The sequence below is a fragment of the Capra hircus genome, chromosome 6 (assembly GCF_001704415.2).
Source record: "Capra hircus breed San Clemente chromosome 6, ASM170441v1, whole genome shotgun sequence".
NCBI lineage: Eukaryota > Metazoa > Chordata > Mammalia > Artiodactyla > Bovidae > Capra > Capra hircus.
In genome coordinates, this window is record NC_030813.1 from 99,411,543 (window position 1) to 99,437,006 (window position 25,464).

Here is a 25,464-nt window from a genome sequence, read left to right on the forward strand (position 1 = left end):
AGGAGAGCCTGAAGTCAGGCAAGTTGATTCCTCCAGTTCCATAACATTTTTAAATGGCATAAAAATTAAAAGTTTTTAAAAGTCAACCTATATGAAATAACAGAAAAAAATTTAAAAACTTTATGGACCAAAAGACAGAGTATAAAATCCTTTAGAGCGAGATTCAAGACACTTTCCAATTCAGAACTGAGGCACAGTTAAGGCTCGTTTGCCTTCATTCTCACTGCGAATATGGATGCCTAAGCTCTTGCCAAGCTGGATTACTCCAGTTCTACTGAGAGCGTTCATACTCCCATGTCTTTATTTCTGCTGGAGGGTCACTGCTTTGATGTGAACCCACACACCTCAACTTGGTGACATATTCTCTCTCAAGCCTTTCTCAATGCCACCTCCTCCCTACAGCCTTTCCTAATTCCTGAAATCAGTTACTCACTGAGCAACCCTAGGTAGAAAGTTAAACCCCAAAATATCTAACAGACAAAACTGCAAATACTTTATAATTATGTTTTTCCATCAAAAATATTTAGTGAAGGCCAACCATATACCAGGCATTGTAAGAGTTGCCAGAAATACAGAGATGAGCAGGACAGGTAAGAGTAGTTTCATGGAACTTCAATTTTAGTGAAGAAAATAAACAAGGAGGTAAATAGACATATATATGTTCATATATATGTATATACATATATGTGCATGTGTGTGTCCTCGGTTGATTCTTTGCAACTGCACGGACTGTAGCCTGACAGGCTCCTCTGTCCATGGGATTTTTCAGGCAGGAACACTGGAGTAGGTTGCCATTTCCTTCTCTAGAGGATCTTCCCAACCCAGGGACTGAACCCGAGTCTCTTGTATTACCTGCATTGCAGGTGGATTCTTTACCTCAAGCCACTGGGAAGAATGTATATGTATATGTATATGTATATGTATATGTATATGTATATGCACTTAGTTGCTCAAAGTCATGTCCGACTGTTGGCAACTCCATGGACTGTAGCCTACCAAGCTTCTCTGTCCATGGGATTCTCCAGGCAAGAATACTGGAGTGGGTTGCTATTCCTTTCTCCAGGGGATCTTCCCAACCCAGGGATTGAACCTGGGTCTCCTGCATTGCAGGTGGATTCTTTTAGGTCTGAGGCACCAAGGAAGCCCTCCATGTATGTGTGTGTGTGTGTGTGTGTGTGTGTATTTAAGTTCAGACACATGAACAAATTACTGTGCTGAAATAGTAGGGAAATAAGGGAAAATTTTATGTTAATTGTTAAGAGAAGGCTTCTCTTGGGAGGTAATGTCTGAGTTGAAACCCAGTAATAAAACAGTGTCTTTCGACATAAGTTCAGGCTTTTTCACTTTAGCCAAGTTTTTTCATTTTAGAGCGTTTTAGAGAAAAAAAGTCTCCATCACCTAAAGCTCTTGCTTCTCCTTTCCATGGCAATGGCAGAGGTACAAGAACAAGCAAGCCCCAGGGTTACCAGTGCTTTTCACAGCTCTGCCTACAATACATCTGCTAATATCTCACTTGCCAAAGAAAGTCACATGGCCAAGCCCATGGAAACAGGGATGGGAGAAATATTTTGCTAGAGTAGCAAGTAATACACCTGGATTCCAGAATTGTATATGCCACCAAATGTGTTTTGTTAAGCATGTCACTTTCTCTCTGTGTGTCTCAGTATTCTCGTGTATAAGATGAGCTCACTGGATTAAATAACTCCCAGAATCTTTTCAAGCTGTAAAATTCCTGAAATCCTTTCATTTATTCATTTTAAAATTGAAGATCCTTTCATTTTGGGTGGCTAGATGGCATGTAAAGCAACTGCAAGAATAAATGCCTAAAACTGTTATGAAAACAACTGAATTCTATAATCAGATCTTATAAATGCTTCAAAACCCTGTGTTAACCTTAGTGATGCTGCTGAATGGTTAAGATAACAGTGAAAAAGAATCACAGTGGGGCAGCAAGGGGATCACAGTTCTTTTGTGGATTCCTACATGGGCAATTTTTCTTCTGTATTAGAGAATGGCTAGGGACTCAGAAAAGCATAGTGATTAAGAACTCGGGCCCTGGAGTGAAAGTGCTCAAATGCTCAGGAGGCAGAGGGTAGTATTCTTAGTTGTCCCATTCATCAGATGAGTGACTCATCTTTCTTTCAATGACTCAGTTTTCTCATTTTTGAAAAAGATAGTAATATTAGCATATTACTGAGTATTAAATGAGATACTACACATAAAGATCAGGAAGGGTGTCTGGAACACAGTGCTTAATAATAGCATCAGCTATATGTATTGCTTCTTTGTTGTTTTTCAATCACTCAGTAATGTCCAGCTCTTTGCAACCCTATAGACTGCAGCATGCCAGGCTTTCCTGTCCTTTACCATCCTCTGGAGTTTGCTCAAACTCATGTCCATTGAGTTGATGATGCCATCCATCCATCTCACCCTCTGTTGTCTGCTTCTCCTCCTGCCCTCAAATCTTTCCCAGCATCAGGGTCTTTTCCAGTGAGTCAGCTCTTCGCATCAGGTCACCAAAGTATTGGAGCTTCAGCTTCAGCACCAGTCCTTCCAATGAATATTCAGGGTTGATTTGCCTTAGGATTGACTGGTTTGATCTCCTTGCTGTCCAAGGGACTCACAAGCGTCTTCTCCAGCAACACGACTCGAAAGCATCAGTTGCTTCTTTAAGCTACCTAAAAGCCAGGTGTATGTGTGTTTATATAAATATATCTGTGTATATATTATATGCATGCATATATAGTGTGTATGTATATTATATATACATATGTATGTATATATATTTAAATGTGTATATATATTTAAATATAACATTCTTCATGAGTCGTTATTGTCTTATATCCAACTCATTTCACTCCTCCTGGCCTCTTTTACATTTGCATTTTCAAGCTCTACTTGAGAAAATGTTAAGCGTTCCTCCAATTTCTCTGGGCTCCAGATGGATGTGAAACCACTACAGCCTGGCTGGTCGTCTTCCAATGGTTCTTTAAGTAGGTGAAAGAAAACTCAGAAGGAATATATTCCCTTTTTTTTTTAATGCCCAGAAAATGCAGCAGCTCTTTTTCTCCCTTACTTAGGCTTTTAGGCATCATGGTTATGAAATACGGCCGCAACAATCTTTTAAATCCTTTTAAGTAGCAGTCACCCTCCTACTCTCCTCCCTAACATCCCACCCCTCCCCGATACTATTAAGCCCTTCACAGGTATCAATCGTCTGGAAGTAGGAAGAACTGCACTTTAAAAGGATTTTAAATAATGTCTCCAAGAAATATAGCAGCAGATTGTTCAATGGGGATTATCAGCCAAGAGTGTGCTACAGGGGGGAGGATTCTCTTTTAAAAGGTCTTTAAATAATGCAAGTGAACTCCTTGGCAACATTACTCAGAGCCATTTAAAGAGTGGATATCTCTGCTGCACCGACCGACCAGGAGTGTGCACCTACAAAAGACACGTGAGGGAGAGACACCCGGCAATTATGTTCCCATGCTGCAAGTGTTATCCAAAGGAGGGATCCTTTCTCCCTCAAAGGAATCAAGGTCAAATAGCCCCACAGAATATTCAAATATTGGCTCAGTGACCTTTGAGGGAAAAATATATTTTCTGTGCTTCCAAGAGAGTCTCAAGAAAGGGGTTTTACTTTCTCTTCTCTTCATTTCTTCATAAAACCAAGTTCAGTTCAGTCACTTAGTTGTGTTCGACTCTTTGTGACCCCATGCACTGCAGCATGCCAGGCCTTCCTGTCCATCACCAACTCCCAGAGCTTACTGAAACTCATGTCCATTGAGTCGATGATGTCATCCAACCATCTCATCCTCTGTTGTCCCCTTCTCCTCTTGCCTTCAATCTTTCCCAGCATCAGGGTCTTTTCATAAATCCTAATCTGAGGTCAAGTGTCAGACTTTATTTTTTGGGGCTCCAAAATCATGGCAGATGGTGATTGCAGCCATGAAATTAAAAGATGCTTACTTCTTGGAAGAAAAGTTATGACCAACCTAGATAGCATATTCAAAGGCAGAGACATTACTTTGCCAACAAAGGTCTGTCTAGTCAAGGCTATTGATTTTCCAGTAGTCATGTATGATGTGAGAGTTGGCCTGTGAAGAAAGCTGAGAGCCGAAGAATTGATGCTTTTGAAATGTGGTGTTGGTGAAGTCTCTTGAGAGTCCCTTGGACTGCAAGGAGATCCAACCAGTCCATTCTGAAGGAGATCAGCCCTGGGATTTCTTTGGAAGGACTGATGCTGAAGCTGAAACTCCAGTATTTTGGCCACCTCATGTGAAAAGTTGACTCATTGGAAAAGACTCTGATGCTGGGAGGGATTGGGGGCAGGAGGAGAAGGGGACAACAGAGGATGAGATGGCTGAATGGCATCACTGACTTGATGGACACGAGTCTGAGTGAACTCCGGGAGATGGTGATGGACAGGGAGGCCTGGCGTGCTGGGATTCATGAGGTCGCAAAGAGTTGGACACGACTGAGCGGCTGAACTGAACTGAACTGAATCTGAAGTCAAAATTAATCAGCACTACACAGCCTACTCTGTCTTTTTTCAACCACTCCATCACCTACTCTTTCCCTGGCCTATCCTCCCTGATGTCTGAAGGATGGGTAAATGAGGAGATCTCTGTGGCCTATGATAGGAGTAAAGAGCTTTGGCTTTGGAGGCAGAAAATCTGAGTTTAAAATTTGGTTCTGCCACTACTGATGACTTTAGGAAAATGCTCATACCCCCACTGAGCCTCGGTCATCTCAGCTGTCAAACAGGGTAGAACTATGCCTGCTGCTAGCATTTTCCTCGGGGTCAATGGAATCAAAATACGTAACACAATCAGCTCCAGACCTAGTACTTTCTAAATTCATAATATGTGGTACTCAGGGATGTGTGATTCAGAGGTTGTAATTTTGTGAGTGTAATCTTAGTTATTTAGTAAGACTTACTAAATACTAAGTACTTAGTACTGAACAGTCTGTCTTGATGTATCTGACTTGGTGAGTCCAAGAGTTAGGTCTGATACACAACTAGCATCAAGGACATTGGACGGATGATTTTAAGTATAGTCGTGTGCTGCCTGAGAATGGGGGATCAAGCGAAGATTTCCTCAGGAGATGGAAAAATGAACAACTAATCCAAATACCAAGGTGGGAATGGGATCCTTTTAGCCATTTTGCAGGTAGACCCTGCACAAATTGCAGTGGAAGGAAACTGCAGGCTAATGATGTTTCTTCCTTGTCTCAGAGATCAAGCATAAAGCAGAAAAGACAGCTCAAAGACTCATTGATCTCCTTTACAGCATAGAAGAGTTTCAGAAATGAGACATAGTTTTACCCAGCGGACCCCATGTACATTGCATTCTTGGAAACTGTGACATGTTCGGGCCAGAATGGAAGAACATCCTCCAAGAAGGACATTGAGCTGACAGGTGAGTGGAAATAATGCAGCTCCAATGATGTGAGGGAAAATGATGTTTCTTTAGCATTCAGACAGTGGAACAGGTCTTGTGTCATTGACCACAATGACAGAAAATCAAACTGAACCCCATTAAAGAAAAAAAAGCCATCTATTTTCGTTAGCCCAGCAGGCACCTGAAAGCTCCTCTCAGTATGAAAAAATGGAAGGGCACTTGAGAAGATGGAGGTCTCGGTTCTAATGACTATGTTTGCACCTCCTGGAGAGGATGGATCTCTCTTTTAAATATGAAGGATTGATTTTGAAAATAGTCCTCGTGACTGTGTTAGTTCCTTGCCTGCCTTTCAATGACAAGAGGACATGATTAGGTGAGGACCTTTTCAGTTAACTGAGATGAACCAAAACAAGGAAACCATTTTTTTAGCAGCAAAAAAGGTGACAGGGCCTTATTTGTTCTAATACTTTAATTCTAGTGCGTTAAACAACACTGCTACCATAAGATAAATGTAAGACAAAAGCAATTTCTCATCAGAGAAATAGGAAAAAAAATTCCTTGGAAAAAATTCTCTTTCATGAGAAAGAACTTCAAAGAACTTTTTTTAAAAAACAAAATTCTTGTTACCTAGAAAGGAAAAGGAAAACTTTTCTCTTTAACTCTTTTTTTTTTTTTTAATGTTGACATGCCAGGTATCTCAGTCTTTCTGACCATTACCTGTTATAGAAACACAGATTGACTTTTTTACCATCATCAAATAAAGCAAAAGACTGGGAGGCAACAACCCAGGTAACTGAAGCCCCAAAACCACTTTGGTTTCAACTATGCAATGTGATACCTGTAGAGAACTTACAAAATTTTGTTATCAATTTCCATGAATATTGTCCATGGCTTCAACCATGATAAACGAAAGCTGTTTCAAGCCATAGGTCCCAATCATTACTATAATTCTGCTTTACAAATGAAAATAGAAAAGATTACACTAACATACTCCTTAAATGTAACCTGCAAAAGTATTTTTTCCTAGACATACCTTGGTTTCAACTTATTTCTTAACTCCTTGATAGAGTCCTGATAATTCACAAGCCAACTTAGGACAATCAGAATCTTACTTGATGTTTTAAAACTTTTAACTATTGACAGATCCATGTTCTGGGCAGCATTTGCCTGCCTGCTGGCCTTTATATTTGTTTTTATAGCTCAATTTAAATATACCATAAATCTAGAATAACTGCTGCTATCTAGCAAAGAAAAAATATACATTTGTCCATTAAAAATAAGGTAAGGAACCATTCTTTTAAGCATCAGACCTCAAAGCCTGGAATCATAAGAAGGTGATAGAAGGTGATATTTTTTGGTAGTGAAATGTTATTGGTTTTAGAGCAGGGGTCCCCAACTTCTGGGAACTAATGTCAGTGATCCGAGGTGGAATTGATGTAACAATAATAGAAATCAAGAGAACAATAACTGTAATGTACTTGAATCCTCTTGAAACCATCCCCTTATCCTGGTCTATGGAAAAACTGTCTTCATGAAACCAGTCCCTCATGCCAAAAAGATTGGGGACTGCTGTTTTAGAGCACTTGGGTAGGCAATTGGGAAAGAGGGAAAAAGTTATGGGTATAGAAAATGACCTTAGAAGGTTCTACCATGACTCAAAACAGCAAGGTAAAACCCTGCTTCTGAGCCCCAGTACTTGGAAAAAGAGTGAAATTATACAATAAGATAAAAGGGAAGAAGCATGTACCTGTGTTAGGTAAGAATCTCTTGGGGCCAATACTCAATTAAAGCCAATGACTCATTGAAAGGCTGTAAATTCCTGCCCTTGGTGTTGATGCTTTAAACAAGGAGAGGAAATTTGAAAGGTAGCAAATCTAATTTCCCTGTGTCGGACAAGCTACAGTGCCTGTATCACTCAGCCTGGTGGTTGTGTTGATCCCAAATCATATGAGGTGGGTAGGTCCACAGTTTAAAACATCCCGGTGGCATCTCGATGATTAACTCAGCAGCTTGAGGAATTCCAAATGTTGCTCTCTTGTCGGAGGAAAAGAATAAATACATTGGGTGTGAGTGATGGCTAGCAAGGGAAAGCTGGAATGTCTGCTCAGCCCCAGAGTTCTGTGAGCTGAACAGCTTTCCAAAGCCACTTTGTTCCCCCTCTCCAGATGTTCCTGAGGAAGATGCAAATGAGCATATTTTAATATTGCAAAACCATCGAATCCTGTCCAAGGAACCTAACAGAATGTCATCAAGTCCAGCAAATCTCCTCTCTGATGAGGAAGGTCTGTGTTGCTATAAATCATCTAATCGGAGGTGTCATAACAAAAAAGATGCTGTTTTCTTCTTTCAGAACAATAGACATTTATTAATTATTCTCATGCATATTATTATTTATTTTCTCATAATTCTGGAGGCTGAGAAGTCCAAGATTGAGACTCTTGAAGGGTTCAATTCTGGCAAAGCCCTCTTCTGTCTTGCAAACAGCCACTGTCTCACTGTGTCCTTACATGGCCTCTCTTCAGTGTGTGCACACAGGGAAAGATAGAGACAGGCAAACAGAGATACAGGGAGAGAGAGAGAAGGGGAGGGAGGAAGGGTGGGGGAAGAGAGAAAGAGAGACAAAGAGAGATGGGGTGGGGGATCTTCCTCTTCTTTTCATGCCACTAATCCTGTTAGATTTTGGCCCCACCCTTGTGACCTCATTTAACTTTAATTACCTCCTAGAGGCTCCTGTCTCCAAATATAGTTACACTGGTGGTTTGGGTCTCAGCATATACACACAATTTAGTCCACAGCAACATATATTAAGGCTTACTCTTTGTGCTGTACACTTTTATGGACTTTCACAAGCACACAACATCTTGTATCCACCATATTATGCAGAATAATTTCACTTTCCTAAAAATGCCCTTTACTTTCCCTGTTTAACCCTCATTCTTTACCCAAACCTCTGACAACCACTGATTATTTTCCTCTTTCTATAGTTTCACATTATCTTGCTATTTTGATCACTGTAAATAAGTCAAACTGAGCAAAATTTCTGAGCAAAGTTTATATTGAAAAGTCTACATACATAATCTCTCAAGGCTTCATCTAAAAGAAAGTAAAGAATTTGAAACTTTAGGTTCTACTTCAGATCAGGTACAGTGATATTATGATTTATGCTTTGATTGTCCTATGAAAAGAGAAAGCAATTTTCTAAGCCCCCATTGACATGAACTTAGTACTATTCAATACACATAGTATTTTATGATAGACAGATAATCTATCATAAAATAAAGTCTGGTATTTCCTTATTTTGTTTTCCCTGACTAATTTATACTTATAAGTCAGATTTATATTTATTAAACCATCAAATTACAACTGATGCTCAAAAATACAATTACATGTATGATCAGTTCCAAGAAAATCCTATATAAGTAAATTCACTCTACTATTCCCATTAAAAAATAATTTACTGAAATATTTATTTAAATAATGCACTCTCCTAGTATATTTTAAATTAAAATAAATTACAAAAGTGAATTTGACATATCAGTTTCCCACTGATTTATAGCTATACCTGTGCTAATAAAAAAACATCAACCATGTAGAATTTAAAAATTTCCATATTTACTCACCAATGCTTTTCCAGGGAGAATATTCTTCATTAGGAATCAAATCCTCCTACTTGTGCTATAACTCTGTATTAAATTGTGTTTTTAAATATATATACAAATTCTCTGACACACTTTTCATCAAATCTAGGCCAGTTTTGGGCTTCCCTGGTGGCTCAGTGGTAAATAATCCATCTACCAATGCAGGAGACATGGGTTTGATATCTGATCCAGGAAGATTCCCATATACCATGGAACATCCAAGCCGATGCACCACGCCTACTAAGCCTGTACTCTGGAGCCCAGAAGCCGCAACTTCTGAGCCCTCGAGCCACAACTCTTGAAGCCCATGCTCCACAACAAGAGAAACCACCACAATGAGAAGCCCGTGCACAGTGACTAGAGAGCTGACCCTGCTTGTCCCAACAAGAGAAAGCCTACCAAGTGATGAAGACCTAGCACACACAAAATAAGTAAATAAAATTAAAATCTGGGCCAATTCAGTGATGATCTTGTAATCAAAAGAATGTAGCAAAAGTGATGCTGTACAAGTTCAAAGGCTAGATCCAGATGACCATGTAGCTTTTACCTGGTCTCTTGGGAAACTCATCTGGGGGAAATCTAGCCACTGTGTAAGAATACATCATGCAGAGTACATCATGAGAAACGTTGGGCTGGATGAAGCACAAGCGGGAATCAAGACTGCTGGGAGAAATATCAGTAGCCTCAGATACACAGATGACACCACCTTTATGGCAGAAAGTGAAGAACTAAAGAGCCTCTTGATGAAATTGAAAGAGGAGAGTGAAAAAGTTGGCTTCAAACTCAACATTCAGAAAACTAAGATCATGGCATCTGATTCCATCACTTCATTGTAAACAGATGGAGAAACAGTGGAAACAGTGGCAGACTTTATTTTTTGCAGCTCCAAAAATCACTGCAGATGGTGACTGCAGCCATGAAATTAAAAGACGCTTGCTCCTTGAGAGAAAAGTTATGACCAACCTAGATACCATATTAAAAAGCAGAGACATTATTTTGCCAACAAAGGTCCATCTAGCAAACTGTGGTTTTTCCAGTAGTCAAGTATGGATGTGAGAGTTGGACTATAAAGAAAGCTGAGCGCTGAAGAATTGACGCTTTCAAACTGCGGTGTTGGAGAAGACTCTTGAGAGTCCCTTGGACTGCAAGGAGATCTAACCAGTTTATCCTAAAGGAAATCAGTCCTGACTATTCATTGGAAGGACTGATGCTGAAGCTGAAACTCCAATACTTTGGCCACCTGATCACAGGATGTCAGAGTCAGACACGACAGAGCAACTGAACTGACGTAAGAAGAGTGACTGCCTGGATACTTCCATGATGGAGAGGCTGCCTGTGGGTTTTCAGGTTACCGCTCCACCAGAGCTCAGCCATTAAGCCACTCCAGCCCAGCACTCAGATATGTGCTGGAGGAGCCTTCAGGCAATTCCACACCCCAACTCTCATCCTCAGCCTTTGAGAATTCCTGCCTGAGATTCCAGACATCATAGAATGGTAAATTCTTGTTTTATGCCCCTAAGTTTTAAGTTGATTTATCACAATGGCCATAATAACTGGAAGAGTTTGATTCTCCCCAAAGCAGACTATATTTAGGGTTATTGAAAGTAGATTATTACAAAGTTGATCCCAGGAGGCATCAGTTGGAGAGTTGGGGAGTGGGACAGGAAAGGGAATGAAGCCAGTATCAGCATAATTAGTGAGCTGGTTACTTCTGTGGTCAATGGGGTTCCTTCCTGCCAGGGACTCCTGGAAGAAGGTGTAGAAAATGCTTCCAAGTTGTCCTGCCTGATGGGTGATGAAACTGGGGTATTTATCCATCATTGACCAAGAGGTGCTCTACAGCAGGGGTCTCCAGTTCCCGAGACAGGTACTGGTCTGTGTCCTGTTAGAAACTGGGCTGCACAGCAGGAGGTGAGTGGTGGTGGAGCAAGCAAAGCTTCATCTGTGTTTGCAGCCACTCCCCATTTCCCCTAGATGGGAACATCTAGTTGCATGAAAACAAGCTCAGGGCTCCCACTGGCGAGTTGTACGATTATTTCATTATACATTATAATGTAATAGTAATAATAATAGAAATAAAATGCATAATAAAAGTAATGTACTTGAATCATCCCTAAACCATACCCCTGCCCCCAGTCCATGGAAAGATTGTCTTCCACAAAAATGGTCCTTGGTGCCAAAAAGGTTGGCACTGCTGTTCTAGTGTGTTAACATCCAGGAACCTGACTTGTCCTACACATGGGCAAGCCCTCTCTTGTAGAGGCCAAAGGAACGTGTAGTAAGAGGTTGTGGGTTGGGAATGTTGAGTGCAGTGGGAATACAAGTGGAATCTTAAATGCACCAAGTTAGAGTTCTGAAACTGGAGTCCGCTGTGCTGTGGTTGGATTTCAATGACCCACCAACCTCTGGAAACTAAATTTAAATTCTATAATTTAATATATTAGCACATGTATATTTTTCTGAAGAAGGAATACAGGATTTCATCAACTTCTCCAAGTGGTCCATAAGGCAAAAGGGGTGAAGAAAGAATAAGGAGCCAAGATAATAGACAAAATTATGTACCTTCTACCCAATTTCTTATATCAGATAATCAGAATCAATAATAATTGCAGCTGCTATTAAATAATAGATAGGTATACAGTAATTCAGCTGTAAATCTTATACAATTACATTCAACTATAATAACCAACCAAAAATTACTAGTAAAAAGATTGATTGTCATACTGTTCCCTTGGCAGAATAAATTTGGCAGACAAAGAAGTTAAGAAATACCCAAGAAAAAGAAGTCATACTTCAACTATGGCCAAGATACGTGGTTTTGCAAACAATACTAAGACATCTGGTGGACAAGGGAATAAGTCATATCTTCATGTATATTCCAAGACTGACACATCTGAACACTTCTTTCTCTGCCATAATGAATACATTTTATTAATATAAGATGAAATAATAATATCATGGTGTCATCCATAATACAAATCAAAATCAATAAAATGTATTGATGCCAAGAAAATCTCAAAGTATCAGGCATGTTTTCAGCATCAAACTTAAGCAGAATTTTTTCTCTTGTTCAATCCCCTGCAAAAGCAGGAGGCCATTTCCAGAGAAAACTGAAAGTATGCCTGCATGATGAAATTTGGTCACAGTATCCCATCTATTTGGTTAATTGGTACTTAACAATTACCCTACTACTTCTTATCCAAAACCATAGCCACTGAAGGGTACTGCTTGATTAAAAAATTTTTTTTTATTAGTTACCTTGACTTTTATATACTGTTTAGATTTATAGCTGTCAGACTAGTCCACCATTAATCATACTCCTAAATACTTCTTAAGAGCTCTATATGGGTGCAAAGGCAGTAAAAGAGAGAGAGAGACCACAGGTTACATAACGTTCCATGTGCTCAGCCATGTCTGACTCTGTGGGAGCCCATGGACTATAGCTGGCCAGTCTCCTCTGTCCACGGAATTGTCCAGGCAAGAGTACTGGAGTGGGTTGCCATTTCCTACTCCAAGGGATCTTCCTTACTCAGGGATTGAACCCAAGTCTTTCACGTCTCCTGCATTGGCAGGCAGATTCTTTACCACTTAACACCACCTGGGAAGCCCCAAAGATAGTAAAGGCAGAATGAATTAAAATGAGGGTAGTGATTACATTCTTAGCTACACTACTGAGCTTCCCTGGTGGCTCAGATGGTAAAGAATCTGCCTGCAATGTGGAAGGTCTGGGTTCAATTCCTGTGTCAGGAAGATTCCCTGGAGAAGGAAATGGCCACCCACTCCAGTATACTTGCCTGGAAAATCCCATGGGCGGAGGAGCCTGGTGGGCTGCAGTCCATGGGGTTGCAAAGAGTCCGACACGACTGAGCAACTAATATACACACACAAGGCATCAGTCATTTTATTACTATAATGTCAAATGACCAGTATGGTTATCTTTTTACTAGTCTGCTTGATTTTACTCTTAAACAGTTAAGAGTGCTTAGTTATTATCAACTATTTAATAATCCATTCAACAAAAATTTACAGACTCTCTGATAAATTCTCAGCACTATACTACTGGTATTAAGCCTGGTTCTTATCCGCAAGTAGCTCGTAGTTTGACAGGATGCGACAATCGAAACCTGACAAAAATTCAGAGAGCAATTAAACTATAATGCTGACTCATGATTATGAGCCTTTTAGCAAAGAAGGGACAAAATATTAACTAAAAATGATGATAATGAGAAAGCAGAAGGAAAACTAGAGGAGCAGGAAGAGAAGTAAGACAATTGTCACTCTGATGTGCTGGGCACCCAGCTATGCTCTTTACGTATAGTAACTTTTTAAAACTCATACTGATACAGTAAAAATAATATCTAATATTCTTGAGAGCTGGACAAATATTTACAAATAATGACTCACCTAACTCTTACAATCAGTCCTATAAAATAAGTGTTGGGCTTTTCCCCTCATTTCACAGATAAGAAAACTGAGGAAAAGAGAGACCATGATCATAAGTTTCTCCTGCCTCATGCGAGTCTCTGAGTTGCCCCTGTAGCATCACCAATCTCTAAGCTATCAGTCTAATAGTCCAAAAGTGGATTAATCTCTTTTATTTTTTTAATTTGTAAAAAAAAATTAAGGGCAATAGTAATATATAAACTCTATTTCTTTGCATTGATCTCTAAGGAAGGCTTTCTTATCTCTCCTTGCTATTCTTTGGAACTCTGAATTCAGATGTTTATATCTATCCTTTTCTCCTTTGCTTTTCACTTCTCTTCTTTTCACAGCTATTTGTAAGGCCTCCCTAGACAGCCATTTTACTTTTTTGCATTTCTTTTCCATGGGGATGGTCTTGATCCCTGTCTCCTGTACAATGTCATGAATCTCCATCCGTAGTTCATCGGGCACTATATCTATCAGACCTAGTCCCTTAAATCTATTTCTCACTTCCACTGTATAATCATAAAGGATTTGATTTAGGTCATACCTGAATGGTCTAGCGGTTTTCCCTACTTTCTTCAATTTAAGTCTGAATTTGGCAATAAGGAGTTTATCAAAACAAAGAAATAGAGGAAAATAACAGAATGGGAAAGATTAGAGAACCCTTCAAGAAAATTAGAGATACCAAGGGAACATTTCATGCAAAGATGGGCTCGATAAAGGACAGAAATGGTATGGACCTAACAGAAGCAGAAGATATTAAGAAGAGGTGGCAAGAATACACAGAAGAACTGTACAAAAAAGATCTTCACGACCAAGATAATCATGATGTAATCACTCACCTATAGCCAGACATCCTGGAATGTGAAGTCAAGTGGGCCTTAGAAAGCATCACTACGAACAAAGCTAGTGGAGGTGATGGAATTCCAGTGGAGCTATTTCAAATCCTGAAAGATGATGCTGTGAAAGTGCTGCACTCAATATGCCAGCAAATTTGGAAAACTCAGCAGTGGCCACAGGACTAGAAAAGGTCAGTTTTCATTCCAATCCCAAAGAAAGACAATGCAAAAGAATGCTCAAACTACCGCACAATTGCACTCATCTCACACACTAGTAAAGTAATGCTCAAAATTCTTCAAGCCAGGTTTCAGCAATATGTGAACCGTGAACTTCCAGATGTTCAAGCTGGTTTTAGAAAAGGCAGAGGAACCAGAGATCAAATTGCCAACATCCGCTGGATCATGGAAAAAGCAAGAGAGTTCCAGAAAAACATCTATTTCTGCTTTATTGACTATGCCAAAGCCTTTGACTGTGTGGATCACAATAAACTGTGGAAAATTCTTCAAGAGATGGGAATACCAGACCACCTGACCTGCCTCTTGAGAAACCTATATGCAGGTCAGGAAGCAACAGTTAGAACTGGACATGGAACAACAGACTGGTTCCAAATAGGAAAAGGAGTACGTCAAGGCTGTATATTGTCACCCTGCTTATTTAACTTATACGCAGAATACATCATGAGAAACGCTGGACTGGAAGAAGCACAAGCTGGAATCAAGATTGCCGGGAGAAATATCAATAACTTCGGATATGCAGATGACACCACCCTTATGGCAGAAAGTGAAGAAGAACTAAAAAGCCTCTTGATGAAAGTGAAAGAGGAGAGTGAAAAAGCTGGCTTAAAGCTCAACATTCAGAAAACGAAGATCATGGCATCTGGTCCCATCACTTCATGGCAAATAGATGGGGAAACAGTGAAAACAGTATCAGACTTTATTTTTTTGGGCTCCAAAATCACTGCAGATGGTGACTGCAGCCATGAAATTAAAAGACGCTTACTCCTTGGAAGAAAAGTTATGACCAACCTAGACAGCATATTCAAAAGCAGAGACACTACTTTGCCAACAAAGGTTCATCAAGTCAAGGCTATGGTTTTTCCTGTGGTCATGTATGGATGTGAGAGTTGGACTGTGAAGAAAGCTGAGGGCTGGAGAATTGATGCTATTGTACTGTGGTGTTGGAGAAGACTCTTGAGAGTCCCTTGGACTGCAAGGAGATCCAACCAGTCCATTCTAAAGGAGATCAGTCCTGGGTGTTCTTTGGAAGGAATGATGCTAAAGCTGAAATTCCAGTACTTTGGCCACCGCATGCAGAAGTACTCATTGGAAAAGACTCTAATGCTGGGAGGGATTGGGGGCAGGAGGAGAAGGGGACAACAGAGGATGAGATGGCTGAATGGCATCACTGATTCGATGGACGTGAGTCTGAGTGAACTCCAGGAGGTGGTGATGGACAGGGAGGCCTGGCGAGCTGCAATTCATAGGCTCGCAAAGAGTCAGACACGACTGAGAGACTGAAGTGAACTGATCTGAAGATATAATCAAGCAAATAAAACACAAAATGTATGACAAGATTACGTGTTCAACTTAAGAACTTCGTAATCCTATTTTGAACCTAAAACTATCTTTTCTGTAATATTGTAGCTTTATTTTACCTGGATAACTCCTACACATTCTTTCAGATTCAAATCAAGAATCACACCCCTAATAAACACACACACACACACACACACACATGCACACCCTCACCATTGTGGAATCTGGTTCAGGTATTTGGGGTTTGCATAATACCCCACTGGGCTCCAAAATCACTGCAGATGGTGACTGCAGCCAGGAAATTTAAGGATGCTTACTCCTTGGATGAAAAGTTATGACCAACCTAGATAGCATATTGAAAAGCAGAGACATTACTTTGCCAACAAAGGTCTGTCTAGTCAAGGCTACGGTTTTTCCAGTGGTCATGTATGGGTGTGAGAGTTGGACTGTGAAGAAGGCTGAGTGCCAAAGAATTGATGCTTTTGAACTGTGGTGTTGGAGAAGACTCTTGAGAGTCCCTTGGACTGCAAAGAGATCCAACCAGTCCATTCTGAAAGAGATCAGTCCTGGAATTTCTTTGGAGGGAATGATGCTGAAGCTGAAGCTCCAGTACTTTGGCCACCTCATGCGAAGAGCTGACTCATTGGAAAAGACTCTGATGCTGGGAGGGATTAGGGGCAGGAGGAGAAGGGGATGACAGAGGATAAGATGGCTGGATGGCATCACTGACTTGATGGAGGTGAGTCTGAGTGAACTCCGGGAGTTGGTGATGGACAGGGAAGCCTGGTGGGGGTCGAAAAGCACTGGACGCAACTGAGGGACTGAACTGAACTAAACTGAATACTCCACATCTCCCTGTCTTGAAACACACACCCTACTTTGATGTTGACTCATTTGTCTACTCCATTTGAGTGTAAATCTCTGAGCGAATAGACTTTTTTACTCTCTCTGTTGGTAAATGGTCACTGCTTGGCACTTAGTATTTATTGAGTCAATAAATAAGTTTAAGAAGATTCCACTCATTGTATTTTCACAGTGTACTTATAGCAATCATAATGTACATATACTAAAACTTTGCCAGCTTCTTGCAGGGGAACTCCCCTTTCCTGACATCCTTACCACAGAGACCTAGGCTTTTATAGGTGGGGGGTGTATGTGTTCAGTAGCTCAGTCGTGACTCTCTGCGACCCTATGGACTATAACCCTACAAGCTCCTCTGTCCATGGGATTTCCCAGGCAAGAATACTGAAGTGAGTTGCCATTTCCTACTCCACGGGATCTTCCTGACCCAGGGATCAGACCCACATCTCCTATGTCTCCTGCATTGCAGGTGGATCTTTACCACTGAGCCACTGGGGAAGCCCTTTTATAGGTGGAAGCAAGTTAAGAGGAGAACAAGCTACTCCTCTTCTCTCCCCTAGCTCCCAACCTGCTCCTGGGGCAAGGCTGAGAATGGAACTCAGGACAGGTTCCCTGGAGGAAAGGACTGGACAATGTTGCTTCTCTTCACACTGTGATGCCCACTCACTGGAGATAATTCTTATCACCTTAGAGGAAAGAGGCTCTCTCATTTTGGTCATGGAGAAGGCAATGGCACCCCACTCCAGTAATCTTGCCTATAAGATCCCATGGACAGAGGAGCCTGGAAGGCTGTGGGTCGCTGAGAGTCGGACATGACTGAACTACTTCACTTTCACTTTTCACTTTCATGCACTGGAGAAGGAAATGGCAACCCACTCCAGTATTCTTGCCTGGAGAATCCCAGGGATGGGGTAGCCTGGTGGGCTGACGTCTATGGGGTCGCACAGAGTCGGACACGACTGAAGTGACTTAGCAGCAACAGCAGCAGCAGCATTTTGGTCAATGACCTCAATGAGGGCTCAAAATAAGACAGATCTCTACTAAACACGAAAAAGTCGAAGAAGCAGAGATGAAAACAGTAAAATACAAATAAAAAAACCTTACAATTATGAGATTCTGAGTACCCTGGATGACTGAGCACTGATATACAAGATTTCACTGCACCGTCACAACTAACCCAAGAGCTTTTGTGTGCTGTCATTTTATTGAGGCTCTTGAGTTCTGCTTCAAATACCTCTATACACTTGGCTTGACTCTTCTCTAGTGAGTGGGCTTCCCAGGTAGCTCTGGGGTAAAGAATCCACTTGCCAATGCAGAAGAAGCGGTTCAATCCCTTTGTCAGGAAGATCCTCTGGGAGAAGGAAATGGCAACCCAATCCAGTATTCTTGCTGGGAAAATCCCATGGACAGAGGAGCCTGGTGGGCTACAGTCCACGGGGTCACAAAAGAGCTGGACGCAACTTAGGGACTAAACAGCAATAGCTAATGAGCACCTAAGCTCTTAGATGGAAGCAGCTAAATAATGGGGGGGAAATGCTACTAATAATCATGATAGCAATGGAAGATGGAGTCTACCAATAATGAATTCAAAGAAATTACAAAAGGCAGGCAAAGAAACACCCTGACACCCACTTAGTATCAAGCAAACAGCCCTAAATTCCTTGGTGGTTCCTTAGTGTATCATTGTGTTATATAAAAAAATAATATTTGATATTACTAATGATTTTAAGGCACAAAGAATAATCTATATTGAGTATACACTATTTTAGAAAGTATTTAATGTTTTGTAGTTTTTTAGTATTAAAGCTTAAAAGATGTGTAAATAAGCTAGCCTTTGACAACATTTTAAACATCTCAGGATTTCCTTGCAGCAGATGTTTGCTGAGATATGAGAGGCATTTCTTTAGAAAAGTTAGAGACTAGTGGAAACTGATGTTTAGAATGTCTCTTTCTCCTGAGTCTGTCTATGAAATTACAGTGAAACTTTATTAAATAACAACCTTGTAAAACGTAGTGTTAAATTATTTATATAGGGACTGGATCAAAGCTGGTGTTTACAATATCAATGTATAATTATAAAAATTATTAGTAAATCAAAATCTCCAAGGGAATGCTTAAGCAAATCAATGGAAGGGGTGATTCGCATTCATCCTCTCTGAGTCTCATCTTTGGAGAACATACTCAGGTTTCTATGTATCCAGAGGCACAGGAGGGTTATATGAAAAAATCGAGTGAAAGAATAAGCTTTTAAACAGATCATGCAGGCTGAATGGGTTGTTCAATATTAAATGGCTTTTCAAGTTGCGAGACAAGGATGAAGACTTTGTCACTTTCTTCTGAATGACATGTTGACAGATAGTAGGGCTATGATAGTTCAGTGGAGGACGAAGATTTTATATGCCTGCAATAAGGATGTTAACGAATTTGACAGTAGACAGCAGCTTGTACAAACTACTGTGCTGATACCATTCTCTGTTCAAAGATGACAAGTGTCACGATAATGATGAAAATCAACCAACGAGGGTGAAATCAATCAGGTTAGAAAGGATACTGAAAATAGAATACAGATGGGGGTTTCTGTGCATTTAAGATCTTTAAAATGACTAATATTTCAGATGCAGTCATTATTAGTCCAGTGCCTTTTCTTCTTCCCTCATTCTCTCTTACCCAGCCCTGATAAATCTGAAAACCTTCAAGCCGCATTTGGTAAAAGTGTATCTTTTAGATGACAGTAGAGAGTGTTCCAGAAATACATCATTATGGAGAAGTAAAGGTCAGACAAGGGCTATGAGTTAAGTTTAGAAAATTTTTCTGTGACTAAACATAAACATCATGTGTGTTTATATTGTTTCCCAGGTGGCTTAGTGAGAATGTAGGTGACGTGAGTTTGATCCCTGGGTCCGTACAATCCCCTGGAGAAGGAAATGGCAACCCACTCTAGTATTCTTGCCTGGAAAAGCTCATGGACAGAGGAGCCTGGCAAGCTACAGTCCATGGGGTCGCAAAACATCAGACATGACTCAGGGATGAAGAAACAACAGATGTCTATTTTGTGATAATTATACTCCAGGTACTTTGTTAAATCTAGAGTTAGATGAGATAGACAAAATCACTGTCTTCCTAAAGTTTGCATTCAAGTGGTTGAGATAGAAAATTACTCAAATAAACAAACAAGTTAACAAATATTCACATAAATTTTGTTATGAAGGAAATAAGATGGTGAGCCAGAGTAACTGAGGGAGGTTATGGACGACAGGCGACCGTGGAATGCCTCTCAGAAGAGGCTACATTTGAGCTGAAACCTAAAGTTTGAAAATTATCAAGTGAAGAGATGGGATGCTGGAATGAGTGAGGAACAGTGAATGTTCTAGATAGAGGGAAGGGAAAATTCAAAGCCCAAGAGGTGGAAAGGATTAGAAGAATTGAAAGAAGGCCAGCATGGCTAAAGCAGAGTGACCAAGAGGGAGAGTGGTGTGACAGGGTGTTGACAAGAAAGGGAAAAGCCAGTTCATGCAGAACCTGTAAACTAGAAAAATCATTGTAAGGTTCATTGGAAACTGGGAGCTGGAGGAATGACCATCTTGATGCTGATAGAGGTTTGGATGGAGATAGAAAGAAGTAAATGGAGGTGAGATCAAATTTGGAGATAAGAAAAACAAGACTTGTTTATGGATTGATAATGAGGAGGAGCATTTGGAAGAATCAAAGATGCGTTTTAGGTCTTTGGCCTGAGTTACTGAAATGGCAAATGAACAGAAGAAAAACAGGTGTGGGAATATAGGATCAGACGTACCCTACCATATGTATCACACCATATAACTTATATACAGAGTATATCAGGAGTATCACACCATAACTCATGTACAAAAGTCGGCGAAAAGTTTTCTATGTTATAATCCTTGGGATTCTTAACCACACAGTCAAGTAAAAGACAAAACTATATATAAGAGAAATGCTCAGCAACAGGAATTAGAACTCCAAGTCTAAGTATTTGTTTTACCACTTATTATGCAACCGTGAACATTATGAATCATCTACTCCTGCTTTCCACTGATTACAGCAATGCCTTCTAGGGTTGGTGAAAATTTTCTTTTTCTTTTTTTTTTTTTTTTCCTGTAAGACGTTATGGAAAAACTCAAACAACCATTTTGGCCAACCCATAATATATCCAGCACTCACACACACTACTCCAGAAGCAGCCACTCCATTTCAGGAAAGCCCCAATTGTTAAAAATTTCTTTTTAATGTTGAGTCAATACTCAGTGCAACTATACACACCAGGATTAACCTCTCAACCACACAGCTGCCCCTGGCACTCTCTTTCTTGCTTCTGGTATCTAAATTTGATCCTAGTTATAACCACGCTCATACTTACACCAAAGAGTCAAAATCCTATTTTTTGTCATTGTGAAGTGAAGTGAAAGTCCTTCAGCCATATCCGACTTTTGTGACCCCATGGACTATATAGTCCATGGAATTCTCCAGGCCTGAATACTGAAGTAGGTAGCCTTTCCCTTCTCCAGGGGATCTTCCCAACCCAGGGATCGAATCCAGGTCTCCCGCATTGCAGGCAGATTCTTCACCAACTTGTGAAACTTTTTTAGTTGCCTTAAACATTTTGATATTCAGTAATTATAAATCTTCAATCTGTTGACATATATACACTACTATGTATAAAACAGATAGCTAATGAGAACCTACTGTATAGCAAAAGGGAAGAAAAGGTACAATCTGTTTGTCAGACATTTATTTGTTGCTGTTGTTGAGTCGCTCAGTCATATCTGACTCTTGCAATCCCATGGACTATAGCTTGCCAGGCTCTTCTGTTTATGGGATTTCAAAGACAAGAACACTAGAGTGGGTTGCCATTTCCTTCTCCAGAGGATCTTCCCCACCTAAGGATCAAACCCATGTCCTCTGCACTGGCAGGAAGATTCTTTACCACTGGGCTTCCCTGGTGGCTCAGTTGGTAAAGAATCCACCTGTAATGTAAGAGACCCAGGTGTGGACAATATTGTGGATTGCTTGAGGGTTCTTAGGAAAAAATGGTCACTAATCATTTTCTTGTTTTTTGATTTATAGTTAGTGAAGCTAAAATATACAACTGAGCAAAATAATTTACTTGCCCACTGATTTTCCATCTTTAAAATTTTTGTTTCCACCTGTCATTTTCTCATCTCTTCTCCTAATTTCTTTTTTTTTTTTTTACTCTCATTTCGTTGGGGTTTGGGGAGCAGTAGAGTTAAATTCATGTTGTTCAATGTCAGGATAAAGCAGAAATCTAACAATACAAGTGTACATTCTGTCTTCTCCCACATTAGTTATCAAAAAATGTGGTTATGCTTCATTGTTCAATTTAAGACTTTCAAAGATAAATTTCACCAAAATTATTTTTTAAGAAAATTGAATAGCAGGAAAAGCTAAGGCAATGTAGAAGAATTAGATGGTCTCTAGGCAGAGAATGCAATGGCACCGCACTCCAGTACTCTTGCCTGGAAAATCCCATGGATGGAGGAGCCTGGAAGGCTGCAGTCCATGGGGTCGCTGAGGGTCGGACACAACTGAGCGATTTCACTCTCACTTTTCACTTTCATACATTGGAGAAGGAAATGGCAACCCACTCCAGTGTTCTTGCCTGGAGAATCCCAGGGACGGAGGAGCCTGGTGGGCTGCCGTCTATGGGGTTGCACGGAGTCGGACACGATTGAGGTGACTTAGCAGCAGCAGGCTGGTCCAGGTGTGACTTATTCATAGTCACCTAGTTTTTCAAATAATCATGAAGTGATACAAAGTGACTGTTAACAGAAAAGAGATAGTGCTATTATGGGCTGTTTATTATTGTTGCAAAATAATACATAGGAGCTCTGAGACACAGAGGTAGTTACATTGTAGTCACACAAAGGGAACTTGAGCTCATGTCTCTTTCAATGAAAGCACTAACATTTTGGCAGTTAAGGGTTTCTGTTGGCTTGCTGCTATCTGAATTTAAAACTCTGAGCTTCAACATATCTCCAATACCAGTTTTGAACACAACTGGTGAAATCTACCACTGTGTGCAACTGTTTTCCATAAGAGCAGTATTTGCTAGAAACAATTGCCTATAATATATTCACATCTTAGGAGTAATCGCATAATGGTATATCTAATGACATCTCAAGGATAAATTCTCCTTGAAATACAGTTTCTTTTGAAAAACAGAATAAGAAGGACAGGAAGGTATAAGAAGGATTTGGGGGTCCCGGGTCATTGCTTTAGAAGCAAATCTGGTATGCATTAAGCAAATGTTATCTACTCTGAATATTAAATGATAATTCCTGTCAAGGTAGAGAGATTGCAGATGGCTAGTCTGCTTACATTTCAGACTGCCTTCTTGGTAACATAAATATCACCAAGAACATCATGAACCACCTCACAAAATATTCAGAGTGAAATGAGAGAAAATGTGTAAAAAGGAAATAGTTACCAATGGACACAGACTATTCTTCAGATAACTCTACAAAAGGGAAGTCTTGAAAAAATTGCAGCCTCTCCTGAATCAATGAGATACATCATATTCTTTGTTCCTTTCTTCCTCCTTCATCTTTGCCACCACCAGAACTTCCCATGTGTGACCCTAAATGCTTTTCATCTACACACTCTACTCACATCTGAGCTATTCTCTCCCTTCAAGCTTAAGCCTGCTGGTCACCCCTTAAGAGTCTTCACTGGCCAGCTCTCCAGTGAGGTCTCCCACAGCCCCTTTCTATCCCATCTCTCTTATTATTATGTCACAGTAGCTGCCTCTATCTGCAATAGTGTTGTTAATACTGTGCTTGTGTTTTTTTGTTTGTTTGCTGTCTTTTTATAACTTTATTATTTTTTTTCATTGGAGGATAATTGCTATACAATGTTGTGTAAGTTTCTGTACAACAATGTGAATCAGCTATAAGTACACATATATCCCCTCCCTCTTGAGCCTCCCTCCCACCACCCCCTCCATCCCACCCTTCTAGGTCATCACAGGGCATGGAGCTGAGGTCCACTTGTGTTAGGTTCACTTGTTAAATATCTGTCTCCCCAGTGGAATACAGGTTCCATGAAGGTAGAGCCACATCAATTTTATTCACCACCACCACTATTGCTTTATGCAATGTCAGCATACAGTTATCAGTCAATAAATATTTTAAGAATTAATGAATGAATGACCCAGTTGAAGCAAAGCACATACATTGAATGGGTTGTTTCATCGTTGCTGCTGGAAAAAAAAAAAAAAAAAGCTTGAGAATCTGACCCTCTGGCAGGACCTCTTAGTCTTACCATCCAGTACACTGAGGAAGCGAAAACAAAGGTAAATCTACCATGCTGACACTTTCCTGGCACTGGATGCATTCACCAGTTTCTGAAGGACACTGCCATCAAGTTACTCACAATGCACGGGCTACCAAGGAAGCCTGGCAGGGGCGGGAGAGGCAATGATGGGGTAGGGTAGGCACAGGGGGATCTAAACATTCATATGTCACAGCAGTTTGAAACCAAAGAGTTCTGAAACCAATGAGCTCTTCTGTCAACTGGATTCTTCTTTGAACAGGCTTGAATTAACCTGCTCTGGAAAAAAAAAAATCAGAAGTATGATTTTTCTGGGGACAGAAAGATGTAAATGCAGGGGTCTGGCAGTGGGAGAGAGGGAGGAAAAGAGGTTGATAAACAGGGACCAAAAAAAAAAAAAAATGTTGGCAGCCAAAAAAGATGCTGTATATTAGCTACTATGATCTAAAATGGCCCAGCAGAGATTGGCGCAACATCTGCCTTGCTCATTTCCTGTGTGTCTACATATTCATGCCCAGCTCTCTGAATTCTCTGGAGGCACTTGAGTACACAGGAAGATGAGTTCCAATGAGTTTCAGCCTCCTGCTTTGCTGAAAGGTTATGAAAAGAAAGCTTGCCTCCTTGATTCAACTTCAGCCTCAGTATTTTTGAGCTTTTACTAACCAAAGCAGATTTTAGGTACATGTGAAAGAAGAAATGAAAGATAAAGTAAATACAGAAGTTAGATGGATGTACACTCACTACCTGACTCAATGGACATGAGTTTGAGCAAACTCTGGGAGAGAGTGAAGGACAGAGAAGCCTGGTGTGCTGCAGCTCACGGGGTCACAGAGTCGGACACGACTGACAGACTGAACAACAGCAAGAACAATCACTGAATGATAGAAAACATGACCAGGGCCCTCGAACAGAAGGGCTTGGGTTCCAAATCCTTCTCCACCTCTTACTAGCCATGTGGGCTGGTCACTTACCTGCACTGAAGCTCAGCGTCCTCATCTGTAAAATAAGCAGAAACATGGTGCTCTGATAATTAGCTAATATCCATGAAATGATGGGCAGGGGATAAGTAATAAATGATACAGTGTTTGCTATTTAGAATAATTCAAGCATCCATTAAGCTTTTATTCTTTGTATCAAGTTAGGAATTTGTCCACATTATTTGGAAAACTATATCAGCTCTACCCTTAACCTTGACCTTGATTAAGTCACAGATTTTTGTTTCTGAACAATACACTAAGTCCAATAAGCCACTTCCACATCTTCAAGCTTTTCTTTGAGTGTTAGTCACTCAGTCGTGTCTGACTCTGCAGCCCCATGGACTATAGCCTGCCAAGCTACTCTGTCCATGGAATTCTCCAGGCAAGAATACTGAAGTGGGTAGCCATTGCCAAGGGATCTTCCCAATTCAGAGACTGAACACAGGTCTCCTGCATTGCAAGCAAATTCTTTACCATC